The sequence below is a fragment of the Xiphophorus hellerii genome, chromosome 8, assembly GCF_003331165.1.
Source record: "Xiphophorus hellerii strain 12219 chromosome 8, Xiphophorus_hellerii-4.1, whole genome shotgun sequence".
NCBI lineage: Eukaryota > Metazoa > Chordata > Actinopteri > Cyprinodontiformes > Poeciliidae > Xiphophorus > Xiphophorus hellerii.
In genome coordinates this window covers 5,819,029-5,836,382 of record NC_045679.1, presented here as the reverse complement: position 1 = coordinate 5,836,382, position 17,354 = coordinate 5,819,029, and the positions used below count along the sequence as shown (strand labels likewise).

At 36.9% G+C, this 17,354-nt stretch overlaps 1 protein-coding gene and 1 long non-coding RNA gene across 2 annotated transcripts in view; one reads left to right on the top strand and one right to left on the bottom strand.

Annotated features, from left to right (window-relative positions):
• Positions 1-17,354, top strand: part of LOC116724910 (NACHT, LRR and PYD domains-containing protein 9-like) — a 93,014-nt gene that overhangs the window by 34,564 nt on the left and 41,096 nt on the right. The gene's annotated exons all lie outside the window — the stretch shown is intronic.
• LOC116724690 (uncharacterized) lies at positions 68-11,528 on the bottom strand. The gene is made up of 3 exons (XR_004340245.1): positions 11,423-11,528; positions 11,282-11,321; positions 68-111 (listed from the first exon to the last, which is right to left on the bottom strand). It is a non-coding gene; the product is annotated as an uncharacterized LOC116724690 (long non-coding RNA).

The following is a 17,354-nucleotide window of genomic DNA, read 5'->3' as shown; positions in this document are numbered from 1 at the left end:
AATCATCCAGGAGACTCAGGAGTGAAGCTGCTGTCGGCTGGACTGAAGGATCCACACTGGAGACTGGAAGCTCTCAGGTATGGAGGAACCTGCTGCAGGAGCAGAGAAGGTCTGATAGAGGAGGAAGAGGGAGAAATGTCTTTAGTCAGTCTGCTGGGAAACATTTAGTTTGAAGCTGAATGTTTAATTTGATAATTAAATATTTAGACGCCTCATCTGGAGGCAGAGATCATTACCCAGTTTTCTGGAATATTCTCCAGACTAAGAACGGCTCACAAGGAAAATTAAAGAGTGGGATGGGTTTAATAGTTTAATAGGGACTCTGACTAAATTAATAAAAGAGAAGTTCAGTTAGATTTTCATGATGATCTACTGATGGCAGAAAGGACTTTAAAACAATATTTGATGGAGCTCCAGACCAATCAGCCCCAAGAAGCAAAGATGAGAAGAAAAGTAACTCCATGTTGGTCAGATGGATGTTTAAAAGTTATGGGAGAGAAAAATAAAGAACTTTAGATTTTAAACAAAACTCACAACTTTCAGGATTTAAAAAAATATAAATAACATAAAAAGTGAAGCAAACTATTCATGAGGCAAAGAAAGAAAGTGAGAATTTTAACAGTTTCATCCATTTAGTAGTTTGATCTCCACCAGGGGGCGACATCTGGAAAATGATCCAAAGAATGAAAGGAATCAGGAGAGAATGGAAATCCCTTGTTTTCCAGAGGAAATGAAGAATTGCAGTGAATGATGGTGAAAAAGTAGAATTGTGCTCTGTTGACTGTGGTAGAAATTAAAAACAATAATAAGACGTTTTAGACAGATCCAAGAAAAGACTAATGTGTTTAGGTTTTCAGTAGTTGGGAAAGCTTTTGGGATTGTTCAATAAAGTTTGGGAAAAATTCCCAACGTCTTGGAAAAAGGCAGAGACCCTTCATGATGGAAAACCAGGGAAATATCCATCCGACCAATCAGATTCCAGATCCACAGCTCTGACGTCACATTTAGGATAAATAATGGAATCGTAATAAGAGAAAGAAAAACATTTTATTGATAAAGCAGAGGGATGATATCAGCCCATCAGATGGTTTAGAAGAGGGAGAGGAAGCATCATGGGACTGCAGAGGTCCTTCACCTGATCCTGGTTGTTGGGACAAGAACTTTGTTACTGAACTTAAGGACATTTTTCATGTTTCTGTACGTAAGTAGATTTAATGGTGGGAACTTTTACTCCACTACATTTTACAGTATCTGTACTTTCTACTTCACTACATTTCTATAAAGCGTTGCGTTACAAGTTACATCCAAGTCGCTTTGCGCTTTTTGATTTGTTGGTTAGTTTGAAAGTAATCAATGATTCTGGTGCCGCCTTTGCCTCCCTGATATCATGAACTGCTAGCTTTCAAAAATTCACCATCAAATCTGAAAAACATATCGAGGAAAGTTAAGCTGCTAAACGCTGTCTGAGTTTTGGATGTTAAACTGATTTAGGTTAGAGAAGTTTTATGTAATCTTACCAAGCTTCTAGTTTAAATCGACTGCAATAAATAAAACAATTAAATAGTTGTAAGCAGCTGAACTGGCAGTAACATTGATTACTGCGGTCGGGGCGCATGGAGCGCAGCGTCTCCTGCCATGAATGTCCCAGTAACGTTAAACTCCTCCACATCCTGGTTACTGAATTAATGTGAATAATCTCCATCTCATATTTACATTTACAGTCATAATCAATAAATTAGAATATTGGTTCCCATGAGGCTCGTTTGTCAGGTTTTAAAACAACTTCAGCAGATATTAAACATATTTTTCATGCTTTCTTACTTTTACTCAAGTAAAAATGTTAATGCGGTTCTTTTACTAGAGAACATTTTTGTCTGTTTATTTGTACTTTTACTTCAGTACATTGTTTGAGTTCTTTCTCCACCTCTGGTGAACAGCCAGTAGGTGGCGCTAGAGTCAGGAGGAGGCAGCCTGGAGAAAAGGCTGTTCCTCCCTGATCTGTTTCCAAGCAGTCAGAGTGTAGAAGTTGAGAGCTGGAGAAGTTTCCTCCTGTTGCTGCAGCAGCAGAGATGTTCTGCTTCATGGACTAAATCAGGTTGGAAAGAGGAGAGATCTTTACTGAGCTGCTGGATAAAAGCTTCTGAAACATTTCAACTCTTTCTGGAAACTAATGAGACATAAAAACAATGGATGTTTTTACCATCCAGACCTTTAGAACCAGTTCAGGTCAATAATTCAGTTGTTTCTGTGGAAGATGAACAGATTTGATGTGAAATGATGAAATTCTTCATTTCTATCTGATGTTCCAGCAGATCTGTAGAAAATGGAGCTGCAGCTCTCAGATATTTCAGTCGTCATGTTTTCTATCAATGAATCCACTGATTAAAGCAGGAATCTCATCTCCATGTTCTCCTCCAGAGGTTCCCAAGGTTTGTTCCTGGAAGCTGCTGCTGGTTCCTCCAATCCAGGCTCCGCCCCCTTTAGAGGAAATCTGTCCATATATGGCGCTAAGAGTCACCTTGATGCTGCAAAGCTTTGTTCAGGGATGAGATGTCAGGATGTTAGTGTCAGTCTGTTCCAGGCTTTAGTTGTTCTCCTCATGAGGAGCTGAAGTCTCTGACAGGAACGTAGAGCTGAACAGGAGAAGAACTTGAAGCTTCTTCTTGGCCTCTGATTGCAACAGCAGGACAATCCAACATTTTAGTCTGACTTCATCTGGAAATATTTCTTTGACCCTGAATCAGTTTGAAGGCAGGCCAGCTCCTCATCAGAGCTGAGATCTTCTCTGTCCTCCATGCTGGAAATGTACAAGTCCAGCAGCTCCTGATCAGTAACATCAGAGCGTGACATCATCAGTAGAGTGATGATGTCATTTCCCTCTCAGAGCAGCTTGGAAATCTGAGAGGAAAGATGCAAACAAAGACTCTCTGGACTGTTGGATCTGCTGGTTCTGGTTCCAGATGCTCCTTGGACACTTTCACAAGCCATTACTGCAGCTGCTGGATTCAGGATGCTGCTTCTTCTTCTTGGTCTCATTGTAAATGTGTGCAGCAGCGCCACCTGGTGGTGTTGGTTGGTAGAGGAAGTGCTGAAAGGTTGGAGGTGTTTGTCAGAGGTGTGTGATGATGGAAGCCTCTCCCTGGTTTGTGAGTCTGAGCTCAGAGATCAAATCTTTGATTCTTGTTGAACTCTTTGTTGAATGTGATGCAGCTTCTCCTTTTTAATGTTTGTATTTCTGGATATTACAGTGAGGCCACAGCAGGTTTTCAGCAGCAGGGCTGTTTAGTGTTTCATTCCTTCATCTGTGTGTGGGAGTGTGGATGGAACAGGTATCCAGGTGTTGTGTCAGAGTTTAGATTGATTGTATTTTAATGCTGATTATTAAATCAGGTTGAGCTTCCAGAAATGTTTCCTTAGTTTCCTGATGTCCTTTTAGGCTTCAGTGAGTTTCTTCAGGTTGTTACTGAGGGATTTCCTTTCTCCTCTCTGTTGGAGCTTTTCCTGTGTTTGGAGAAATGAGTTGTGCTGCAGCAGCACCAACTGTCCTTCCTACATCCACTGCAGTTTGCAATCCAAATGTTGGACTGTTCCTGTCTCAGTGGAGGACAATGTGTGTCTGAGAGACATGTAATGTCCATGTTTGCTGCTGAAAGAGACTGATGGTCTGACCCCCCTCCTCCTTTCAGGGTGGAGCCTGCTGGAGTCCCATTCTTGACACCAGGTCTGAGGAAGTGTAAGTGTGTTTTTCATCTGATTCATGACAACAAAGCAGCTCACATTCAACCATCTTCAAACTGTCACATCACTCATTCAGGAGTCATCATCAATGTGTCAATAAATGATCAATAACTGCAGCTGGATTGTGTTTGTTCTCTCCATCAGATTCCTGTCAACTCACCATCGACACAAACACAGTGAACAGAAAACTCAATCTGTCTGAAGATAACAGGAAGGTGACACTTGTGATGGAGCTTCAGTCAAATCCTGATCATCCAGACAGATTTGATTACTGGAATCAGCTGCTGTGTAGAACTGGTCTGACTGGTCGCTGTTACTGGGAGGTCGAGTGGAGAGGATTTGTTTATATATCAGTGAGTTACAGAAGAATCAGGAGGAAAGGAGACAGAGAAGACTGTTTGTTTGGATGTAATGATCATTCATGGAGGCTGAGCTGCTCTGATGTTCATGGTTACTCTGTCTGTCACAATAACAGAGAAACTCGTCTCTCCTCCTCCTCTGTCTCTAACAGAGTAGCAGTGTATGTGGACTGTCCTGCTGGCATTCTGTCCTTCTACAGAGTTTCCTCTGACTCACTGATCCTCCTCCACACCTTCAACACCACATTCACTGAACCTCTGATTCCTGGATTCTGGTCCAGTTCTGGTTCCTCAGTGTTTCTGTGCTGAGTTGAGTCTAAAGAGTCTAAAGATTTTCCTCCTGTCAGAGAAACTCTCTCACTGTTGAACAGATAGTTCAGTCTCTACAATCTATTTCTTGGTGAAACAATTCTGATTGAGTCCTTGGAAACTTTTTCTTCTTCCAGTCCTTTAAATATGGAAGCTGGGATTATTCCAGGATCCTCATGTTTTCTGTCTGTTTCCATTCAAAGCTTCACACTGAATATCAAGATGTTGTTTCTCTTATTTTTTCCTTTCATTCATCAGATTTCATTGAAATGTTGATCAGTTTTTCTCAATCACTGATCATTTTCTGTTTCTATCGGCTCCTATTTTTCTCAACATGTCAGATTTGAATATTAAATCTTCCTTTTGTAAATTTGCTGCAGTTTTTCTTCATGTGTTTTAAATAAAAACATTTTTCTTCTGCATTTGGTTCATTTGCTGCTCATTCTGTTCTTTTCCTGCTCAAATTTAAATATTTGCATTAAAAAGATTTTTTCATCAACTCTTCCTTTTAGAAAGTCCTGATTTAAAGTAAAACATTCCCATCCCATGAAGGTCAGAGGTCAATGCTTTGAAGCCTAAAGTGGGAAAATCTTCATATTTTCTGTTTCATTCAGAACTTCTACCTGAAACTCAGAACCTGCAGAACATTTTTCTCTTTGGAGGAAAAATCCCAGGAACTGGAAGATCAGAGCAGAATGAAAACTGGAGATCAGTGTTGGACAGAAAAGGTCTGATCGCTGCATCTCTGCTATATTTTACATTTAAATCTGATAACAAAAAGTAAACCTGTTTTTAGTGAATAAACCAACATGGATATGACCCGCCACAGCGCCAACGTGGGCCACACCTGATTCAACCCAAACCGGAAAATAAAGGATTTAAGTGGAAAAAGCAAAACCCAGTAAAATCAGCAGCTGGTTGTGATTAAAATGCAGTTTGTTGCAGAGGTTCAAACTTCCTGATGGTGACCTCTCCTCCGTCCCTCACCTTGTCTGGCCGGTTTTAATCCTCACTGCAGTGTTAGACTGGAGCTCATCTCTCAGATTAACCAGATTAACACTGAGCTGCAACAGGAACCAAACGTCTCTCCTCCAACTTATTTCACTGATTAATAACAAGGTTGGATAAAAACATTGAGCTGAGCTTCTCATTCCTTAAAGAGTCATGAAGAAAGACTCACCCTGGAACTGCAGAAAAGAAGTTAGAAAGTTTAAAAATAGATGGAAATAACTTTGTAAATATATTCTAACAAGTGATTTAATTATCTGTTTATTTTTGTATATTTTAATGTATAAAACTGTATAAAAAAGATGTAAATGGTTAAAAATGTTCAGAATGAGCCAATTTTTAACCTGATTAATCATCACAATAATTCTTTGTTGGACCATCGCTACGCGGTACTGAGGAGGAAACTTTAAAAAAGTTTTAATGTAACTTTCTCTATGTCCTAACATGAGATAATCTGAGAGAACAAATGGAGTTCCTCTGCCTCCTCCCTGTGTTCTGCTGAATTACTCTACTGGGTCAGAAACAAGCCATCAGAACCAGAACAATTAGCCATGAGCCTGCAAGTATTGGACATGTTTTTGTCTAAATGAGGTGATTTTATGGCTCCATTTTGCCAGATCACATAGTAGCATTTCTACCTAAAGCCAAACATTAACAGCCAATCCATGTGATCGGTATCTGTGATCGGCAGTGATCGGACCTCATGGTGATCAGAACCGGCAGGAAAAACCCTGATGGGAGCGTCTCTACCCAGGAGTAATATGATGGTTTAGAAGTTCATTGAAATCTTTTCCGTTTTGAAAGAAGCTCACATTTGGGGAACTTGTGAATGATTACATTATTTATCATACTTGGTTCTGCTTAAAATAATTCAATTCAACTGAATTATTCTATTGTCATTATTGTTCTTACATTTGGGAGATTGAACATTTCTGTTTTGATTAAGTTTTTAAAATAAAACTTTAAAAAGTTCAGAAAATAAAATCAATCTACTGAACATTCTGATTTTATGTGGATCTGTTTGAAATGTTTGTTACAAAGTTGATTACTGCATTCATTTTGATGTGAATTAAATTGTTGTGTTTAATTTGTGTTTTTTGTAATGTACTGTTACTGGATGTAATACTATTTTTATTTTTCAAAGGATTTTGACCCGTTTACTGGCCGACATTTATTCTATAAATCATTTGGTGACCAATTAAAAAGTAAATGTATTGAACTAAAAATGGAATATCTAATTTCTGGAGCAGAAATATTAATCACTAATACAGTTTCCTCAAGTGACTGGAGTTTATTTATTTTTAACACAGTTTGATGAAATGGTGAAGAAAAATATAAGACAATTATAAATGGAACTGGTTCATTTTTGGGGAAAAACTGTCATAATTGTCAGAAAAATACAAAGAAAATCAAAAACTTTGTTTTTAAACACCTTCAGTAAAATTAAACTTATAAAAAATGTTTAATAAATGATGGAAAATACTTTATTTTAAGATAAATCACGGTCGCACCACATGACATTTTTTAAGACCACAGCCGAATCGTATTGATAAAAAACCTCTGAAAACGTCTCATTTTAATTTTTAATTATAATTTCTGTGTGCACAACATTTCAAGTGTTCTAATAATTGCAATGGATAAACATATTTTGAAATGTTTAATTTCCCCTGATGGAAATCCTGATACGTCAACGACCCTGAAACAGACGTTCCTCCAAAATCTCAGTGATTTCCTTTTCTTTCAGTCTTGCATCCACATCAGCAGAAAGAGGTTTTGAAAGCACTGAAATATCATCAGTAGCAATAATTTCAGCATTTAAAAGCTCAAATCTGACTTCATCTAGTTGAGTATCAAGTCCTTGAATGGGAGGTTTTAGACTCCTGGGTAGTTTGAGCAGTGAATGTAACAAACAGTCATTGATAGAAAAAGCTGCTGTTCCTGTAAATGAAGTCAACATGACAGTTTGATTTGATATGTCAGCCTCCTCTCCATCAGTAGAAGAGGCTACTGATGGATCTGATGATCCAGAGCAGTGCTTGCTTCAGAGTCAATACATTTAATCAGGTGGGATTTTCCACTTCCTGCTCCACCGTTGACATAGAAGTAAAATGGATGAGGGTTCAAAGCACAGAAACACTGAATACACCAGTCTCTTACTGCATAGTTTGGTGTCTCCATTGGTGGATTGATGGGAAAACTGAGAGCATCAATTTACTGGACTGAACTGGAGATTGATAAAACACGGAGTGGAGTTTTCTTCTGTGCATTTTTGTGCCATAAATGGATTGGAAACCAAATCTGGAAAGAGTTTGACTGGAAAGTAAAAACCAGATTTAATAAAACTCCATTAAAAAGTTTCATTTCCAGGATTCCAACCACAGATAGATGTTGGAGGAATTTGTGGAATGGTCGGTCATCACACACGTCTTCTGGGACTGACCACAAATAAAGACCTTCTGGGAGGAAATGAAACAGGAGATTGAGGACATTCTAAGGACAGATCTCCCCATGGAGCCTCTTCTATTTCTGCTGGACATAAACACCAAGGATTTACTCACTAAAGATCAATGTTACATATTGTTGCACCTTCTGCTACTAGTAGCAAGAAAGACAATTACACTAAACTGGATTAAATCCTGTTCACCAACTGTTGCTGAGTGGAGAAAAACTGGAACATGACAACATGATGGAGCGTCTGACTGAACAACTAGACATGAAAATAGATCATTAAATATGTAGAAAATAAATATTGGATTTGAAAATTAAATGTTCAGTTTGCAAAATAAATATTTATTTTGAAGGTAAATATTTAGTTAAAATTTTATTTCCACATTTTTTTATCAGAACTTCTCTCCTTCCTCATGAAGATTTTATCAACCTGCCTCTGATTTCACCTCAGAGCTTCTACTTCCTGGTTCTGTTGCTCTGAAGGAAAAAACTACAAACCAGGTGAGCTGTGATGTCATCAGTTATGCAACATCCGTCACATTTACTTTCGGTTTGAATTTACCTGTTCAGGTGTGTCTTCAGACCGTTAGTTGGGTCATAGTAGTTTGTTTAGCCACCAGCTTGAGAGATAGCAAACAGTGAAAAATGAATGAGAATGTGTGAGTGAGCGGAACAAAAAGAGAGCAGAATAGGTGTTAGACAGCAGACAGGAAGCTGGAAACAAAACCTTTTTAAATCCTCTTTAGTCCCAATGTGACTACAGATTCATATTTCCATTATTCTGCATTTCTGAAAACTCACTGCTGCTCCAGTGACTAATTAACTTGGCTGAAGCATTTTTTTAAATAGACATGTTTTCCAGGTGGAGATTATAATCTGAATTTAAAATAAATCTCAAAATCAAATTTAAAACTAGAGATGCACAATATTGGATTTTTGGCCTAAATGTTGATTTACTAAAACTCGTTTGGCAGATAACCAATAACCAATAACCGATACCAATGCCGATATTTTGGTCCTATACCTACTTACTGAAACTATATGGTTTTCTCTACTGTGGAAATAAAATACTGCATTAATTTGATCAATTTAGCAAGCTACCAAATGCTAATGCTAAAATGATACACTTTCAACTTGCATTGTGTTTAATGTCACCTTTATTTGACATTTGCTCTCTCTAAGACGATGACAACACTCAAACACTCATTGTCACTGGTTCATCAAAACAATGGCTTTTATATCTGTGAGTTATATTAAATTTTACAGCTAATGTCAGCAGATACCGATACAATGCCGATAATCTGGTGCATCAATATTTAAAAGTACCAAATTGTAACTTCAAGATATTAATCTCCTCTGCACCACAATTAAATGCAAACTGAATTATCATTGGATCAGCTTTTTACACCACAACAAACATCTGAGATTGCTGCATCTATGTCGGTAACTCCAGATAGCTGTAATTACTTTGACAAAGATTAATTAGGCCAGAATAAGCTGAATTAATGAGGTTAGCACAGACACCTCAGCCAGGCCTTAGAAACTGAAAACCACTTCTGTTGAGGTTTCAAAGTGTGTGAATGACTGAATGATTGAGGCAAACTGACAAAAGAAGTAGTGGGGAAAAAGTTGCAGAAATCAGTATTCCTCCAACTTTATAGAAAGAAAAAACTAGAATCACACAAAAGGTGTGAACAGCAAACAAGATCTAATCAGAACCAAGTAAACATTCTCACTTATTTCTCCTGTTGCCTTGTGAATGGACTTAGAAAAGAAAATCCTCTGAAAAAAAACAAGTGCATAGTATCAGTCTGAGTATCACAGCACTCTGAATCATTCAAGCTTAATCCTATAGTGTATCGCACCGAATCTACAACGCAGCATAACACTCATGACTATGTATCACTCCACAAACAGTAAATAAAGCGACACACACATCAACTTTTCATTCCCCCATCATATATCTGCTCAGAGTGCTGCACCGTGGCTGATAGTTTCCCAAACCTGACAGTCGCAATGCTCTAAGTGCAGCAACAGTAACCAGAGACCCCATAAGATAAATGGCTCCGAGTTCAGTGTCAGGGAGTAGGCAACTAATGTGGTCCTGTATTGACCAGATAACACACACTGCTGCTGCTGTGTGTGTGTGTGTGTGTGTCAGCTCATCAACTTTCTAAATTTATGCAGGACAGATTTATTTAGCTGGTTCTCATCGTAGAAAACAGGAGGCAAGGTCATGGCAGCCATGTTTTACCCTGGAACAACGCTACAGAAATAGTCCGGATTCATTTTCCTATGACTGATTTTTTAAAAACAAAAATGCACAACAACATTTTAAGCTCCAACTTAGTAGTTTGTCATTGATTCCCATCTTTTACATGCAGTTAATAGGAGTTGATTTAATTAACATTAGTTTATAGGAAACCCAGCAAATCATATATAATGTGCTTCCTGCACATTTAGAAGAAAATATTTTATAGCAAACCATTCAGAAGGTTAAGATTCATTATAGTCAATATGTTTTACTCGAATTCACTCTAATTATTCAAGCATTAACGACTAAAATCATAGCTTCAATAATCACAGCAAAAAGATAAAAAGAAACTAAATTTTTGTCAAATGTTCACCTAAAGTCAAGTGGAAAACATTCAACCGTTACAATTCAAAATACGGCCCAGAGTAAATTAACAATCCAGTATCTTAGATTCAAATCTGTATTTTAAAGCCACAAACTGAAATATATTTTATTGAAATATTGGACAGAGCTTTGCAAGACTAAGAAAAGAGGCAGCTAAAAACTTTAAACTGTCAACAAGGTTGCTGCACATTTTTCTAACAAAAAACATGAAAGAAAATCAGTGAAGGCACATAGGGAAGAAGAGAGGAAGAAAAGTTAAAATACAAACGAGAAAGAAGGGCAGACACTAGAATGAAAGGATGGACAGAAATAAAGAAAAAATATTTTTGTATTTTTGCTTTGTTTTTCCATATTTATGCATGCCTGGAAACCATTTGAACTAAATGCACAACACACTTTTCAGATTATTTATACATAACAAAAACGAAATAATTAAAAAACAACAGCATTATTTTACTTTCCTTCCACCTCACAACAATTATGTGTTACATTGTTTCTCTATCACATAAAATCCCAAGACAAACATTTCAGTTTGAGGTTAAAACATAACGTGAAAATGTTTCAAAGCATTCGTTATTTACATGCCTGTATTATAAAATCAAAGTACTGCGTTAAAAATCTGCTTTCAGCCATTTTAATCCCCTAAAATCAGCAAATACTTGCTCAGTTAGCATCACACGTCAACAACAGCAAAGACCAAAAACTACAGCCGACCCAAAACCACAAGTAAAATGTACAAATTAAACATTTCAGTGCAGTACAATAAACCAAGCTGTCTTACCTCAATGTATGTTTTCATTTGCTACACGGAAACCGTCGTACTGTAAGGAAAACAGTTAGCCATCATTAGCCAACATGGAGCTCAGGGGCCTCATGCATAAAGCGTGTGCTTAAAAACTTGGGTATAGATTATGTCTTTTACCTTGTAATGATCTATTCCTGGTTTAGCTCTCACTTCATCCCTAAAGTTAAAACTTCTCACAGAAAGTGAGCCAAAAAAACCAAGATGCCGCCGTCTGTTTGGACCAGTTGCAGAGAGGGCACAGGAAGAAAGAAGAGAAAAACAGAGCCAACAGTATGAGGGTGAGTATAAACACAGAAATGGCTGCAGTAAGGCCCACTGAGAGAACACAGAGCAGCTTTGGGGAACAATTTTAGAGCAAAATTAGAAGCAAAGCTCATATCTTCCCATCTAAACTTGAAGCTGGTTCTATAAGAGGCAAAAACTTGAGGGTTCTGGTTCCAGTCCTGCTTTTGGGGATTTAATTCAATGTGCAGTGCTGAAATAAGATTGTATAAGATCTTTGGGACTGCGCATACTGACGTCTTTCTAACTCCTGTCAGAAACTCTGCTGCAATATTTTAATCCTCATGGAGAGACTTACTGAAAGAAAAAATAGCAGAAATTCTTTAACTCTGAAGGAATATTCTTTATAATGGTAGCATCATGTTAAATGTACAAAATAAAGTGATTAATTCTGGTCTAAATAAATGTTTTTTTGGTTTTTTTGACATTCATTGAGACCAAATTTGATCTATTCATGGCAGATTTTTCTGATCCACATCTTGAGTTATTTGGGTTTTTACTCACCCATAGATAGTGTACAGTAGAAACCAGATATTTACAAACTGTATAAAAAGTTGTTGCCATTTTCAAACATTAAGTCATTAAGTTAGGATAACCAAAACAATTTCTGTTTGCTAAATGCAACATAAATATGTCATTTGGGGAATGAAACAACTTTACCAGAACATCTTAACATCTTCCTAGAGCAGGATTATGACTATAGGAACAATACAGATCAATAAAGACAAGCACAAGGTAGAACAACTAATATAGTTTAATCCTGAATAAATTACACTCATATAACCACCAGTAAACAGTATCAATATATATCAGGATAAAGATATATAGAAATATGATACATACTAAGAAAACTAACCAGAAAATTCAGACACCAATTTTAAAATGCACCTAATTATTACTTATTAATTTTGTACATCTCAAATGTAGCTTAAAAACAGACTCCTTGCAAGAATAAACAGTTACTATAGCAAGTTTAACGGTGTAAAAGTTACAGAAAGATTGTAACTTTCATTTCAAAGTGCTCTGAATAAGAAAAAGGTTAAAAATAGGCATAAAACATGAGATTCAGAGCTGACAAAGTGGTAGAAAACATTATAAAAGCACAGCATGAATCACAACTTCCTTATAAATTATAAATCACGTTTTTTCCCCTGTATGAAACATTTACCTTTGATCCAAGCTCAAATGAACAAAAGCTTTCCAAGTACAGATCGTCTCCCTGGCTCTGGCTGGATGCAATTTTAAATGTTTTTACATCATTAAAACTTCACCATACCATTTATTTTTAATGCGCGTCAAATTGCACCAAAAGTTTCATGCGTGCTGGTGGAGCTGAAGAGGCAGAATAAACTTATAGAAAACATGCTCCTGTAACACCAGCAACTCTCTTTAACATTAAGGCAGAAGTGGAAATTAAAGGCGAAACATAATTTATACTGAAGGTAAAGTTTAGAGATAAAACATGAAACATTTACTTATTTATGCCTGTATGAAAAATTTAAAACCATTTCCAATCAAATACTTTTAATGACATGCAAGAAAAGTCAGAAAATTGCTTTGACACCAAGTTCCCAAAATAAAGAAATAAGTGATTAACATTTATTATTCACAGTTAAGATGCATGGATCATATACGTATTAAAGAGCCTGAATACAAAAATGCATAACACATTTTTTTATGTTTCCTAGTAAAAAAAAGTATAAAATCACCAACTTTAGTTGGTCTATTATATAAATTTCCAAATAAAATGCTATGAAGTTTGTGGTTTTATTGTAACAAAATGTGAAATAAAAAACACTTGACTATATTTCAGACATTTTAGTCATTTAGTAAAAATAACAGGAACAGGTCAGTCCAACACTGTCAGCTGTACGAAACATTCGACACCTGAAGGTAACTGGTGTTGCCTGGTAACGTGTACAGATGACAACATAGGTTTATTCCAATGTAAACGTCACTGGCATATTAAACAACGGCATATTTTCAGTATCAGAGTTCATGGCTCTCCAAGAGCTTATTGCTTATGTAAAGTATTAATATCAAAACCACTTTAGAAGTGTGTGTGAGATCATTGTCCTCTTAAAGCACCAATACATGTTTTAAAACATGCTGATTCCAGGTACAGTAAACCTTTTAAATTGTGATATAAACAAATAAAAAACATTAAGATTAAGTGAACATACAGAGAAACAAAATGAAATGTGCAAGGAAAAATACATTGGAGGTAAACCCGGACCTTTATTTATTTATTTAAACAGAACTGCTTTTGAAACATTGTGCACATATTTCTATTAGGTTTCAGGTAAGGATGCTTCTTCAAGCTTGACATCAGTAAGCTTTATGCAAAGGTTATGAGTGTTTTAAATCACAATTTGGGAACTTCGCTGAGGTAATATTAAAGAATATAAAAGCATCATCCTTTATTATTTCATCCACTTTATAAAAGTGGATGAAAGTGGCAGAAAAACAGACCCACAGAATGATGCTGCCACTGTCATGTTTGATATTTGGTACAGTGTTTGTAGATTTAACATCTTATCTTAGCTCCTCCAAATATCATCTTAGTCACTGTTTTTTGTTTCATTTAAACATAAAGAATAAAACTTACATTTTATTTTTTTTTGCAATACTTTAAATTAATTGTTTCACTTGGTTTCATATATTCAACAATTCAAGTTTTATTATAATAATTACGGTAACAGAGAAAATCAGTTTCCCACATGTTCCTGTAAACTGCTCTTCCTTGTGCATTTTAAGGTCTGCTGGAAATGTTTCCACATCAAAATCTCCTGCAAGTTCAGCACCTTTTTCCTCAACTTGTTCAAACAAACAAATTTAACAAGTGCAGAAAAACACACAGAAGTTTGCATTTTAAGTGTTCAGAAAAAAAAGAGCAAAACTATGTACAATCACTCCACTGGTAAAAACATAACCCATTGGCCAACGATAACGAACTCCAACACCAAGCTGCTAATGCAAACAAGTAACACAAACTCATACTTGGTTCCAAAGTAACAAAGAAATCCAGATAAATCTGAGCATTGAATGTGGCACTTACTCTGTACAGTACAATTTTACCAGAACTCACTCAAATATGCTTTTTTTGTATTTATATAGCAATAAACATCATGTATATGGAAGGATTCTGTAAAACGTCTCTGCTACATTTCAGAAAATACACATCTTCTGTATTGCTTTATAACTTTTTATATGTTGCAGATAGTAAGCAGTTGCTTTTACTGTCTTATTTACAGGACTGAGCATAAAGGGAGACTTGAAGAAATGAACTAGGATGTCAGGGTAACTTTGAGAAAACGGAGTACTGTAGCACTGAGTTTGGGTTCTGAAAGGCAGGTCAGAGTTGAGGTGGACAAATGTTTTACTGCAAGAATGTTGTGATAAATATCACAAACGGAGACAATCCAGGTGCAGGAAGAACATTTACCCATTTGTCCATTTTTTGATCTCATATTTAAGATTTCCTTTTTGTTCCTGTTAAATCATTGGCAGTTGGTCTAACGTTTTCTCATCTCACATTCCCATATTTCTCTCTACCTGGCAGAAAAACAGAAAAACTCTCGGTTATTCATGAGAGACATGACAGTTTGGTGCTTGTTGCCGATGAGCAGGGCCGTGCAGAGACCTATGGAGGGGCAGGGGCTCAAATTTTAAAAATGAAACATTGAACAAAAAACTCCGTACAACAACACAGCAACAACCCATATTAATCAAGAATCTAATTGGATCCTACTGTATCATTGCCATCATGCGGGGAAATGCAAAGCAAATATAATCTATATTTTCCCCAACAGGTATAAAGTTTCTGTTTCTGCTGCTGACAGTCCTGGAGGGCTGAGCTGATCTGAGACTGTAGCTGTTAAACAGACCAGAGGAGAGAAGGTCAAAGGTTATGAAGTTATGAAATAAGCTAATTGCTGCCATTTTACTAATTAAGCCCTAATAATATCTATTTAACCTCTAGAACAATCTGGCTGCAGACTGATCCACCTGGAATCTAACTGGAATCTACCTGGAATCCACCTGGAATCCCCCGGTGGCCCCTGTCAGTCCTCTGATGCTTTGGGGACATTTTGATTCATTTCATTGTGGCATGTTTGGCTTTTTGCTGCGGTTCTAATTATTGCTACAATATTTTCTCTGATGTTTATTTTGTGACTCTAAATGGGCCGAATCTTCCTTTAACACTTGAGGTTCTGCAGTAACTTCTATTTACAGCCCAGAACCTCCAGCCCAGATCCAGTCAGCAGCGACTTTAACCTGCCTGGTAGAAACGTTAAGGAGAAGCAGAGCGAACAGAGAGCAGGTGGTACCAGGTGGTACCGGCTGGTACCAGGTGGTACCGGGGCTTTGAGCTGCGTTGCGACTCGCGGTGACAGTCGGTACCGTGTCTTATATCAGGATGTCTGATATAAAGACAGATATTCTTTCTATCTGTCGGTGGACCGACTCAAGCTGCCTGTAGTGAACCGGGCCTTTAGCAGAATGATGAAGTTAAAGTCAGAAGTTTCTCTGCAGCATTTCTGAGTTTAGTGGCGAGGCGGGTTTTGTCCCACTATTGCAAGGACGATTATGAAAATATAAATAGAAACAGTTTTTCTAACGTCAACATCAGACCTACGTTTTTATTCACAAACCAGTGTATGAAAAAATATTCTTGCCCATAATTTGATAGTTAGAGGACACAGATCCTCCTCCTCCTCACCATGGACCCGGAGTCTGAACAACATGGAGGCTCTGAGAGTCATTATTAGACTGAGGGCAGCCAGACTAGTTTATTTTTACTAAATTATTATATTTAGCTAAATATTATGGCTGAGGGGCACAAACAGGTCTTCTGACATACAGATTAAAAATAAAGCATTTTTAAAAAAAGGATAAAAATTGCAGGGGCTCAAGCCCCCCTCGTTCCCCCCCTCTGTACTTGCCTGCCTAAGACCTATTTATACGGTGAAACACCCACTTCCCAAACTGAAATTAAGTAACTAATTAAGTGAATTACTAACCAAAGAACATATTTAAAATAACAAATTAAAGAAAAATTCTAAATATAAATCAACTAGAAAATAAACAAATAAAAATGAACTAAATAATCTAAATTTTAACTGAAAATAGATAAATAACTCCTACACATAGAAAAAAAACAAAGTTCATTTTACTCAAACATTTATGTATAAAAAAGTAAAATCAGAGAAACTGGTCATTTTAAGAGGATTCTTAATTTTTTCAAGAGCTGTATTTGGATCATTTAAAAATCACTTAATCTGTTATTAATAACCAGACAATATGCAGGTAAGAGTTTCACCAGCAGAGGGAGACAAACCCCCACTAATGAAGAGTTCAGTTGGTTCCAAGTTAAAAAAGGTTCTGGTTCAGGTAGTGTTGAACAGAACCTGGATCAGCAGAATAACAGCGGATCCAGATTTATGAGAAGTGATCCTGTCTTCAGACGTCAACAGAATAACTTTCCTCTGACTCCCAGTCAGTCTGACCAGTCAGACCAGTCTGGGCTCATTTCTCCTCATAACACTTTCAGTTAAAACTAAACAGTTTATTTGTGGCACCACTCTGGTTCTGTTCTGTTGGGTCTCAGCTTGTTGTTCAGATATTCTTCATCAACTCTTTGGATAATTTGAACAAACTGTAAGTTTGCTTTGTTTCCTACTTGAACTTTGTCATCAGGATATTCCTGCTTGTTTCTGCTCTCTGATGTTTGGAGAAAATGTTCACTTCTGATTTCAGCTAAAAA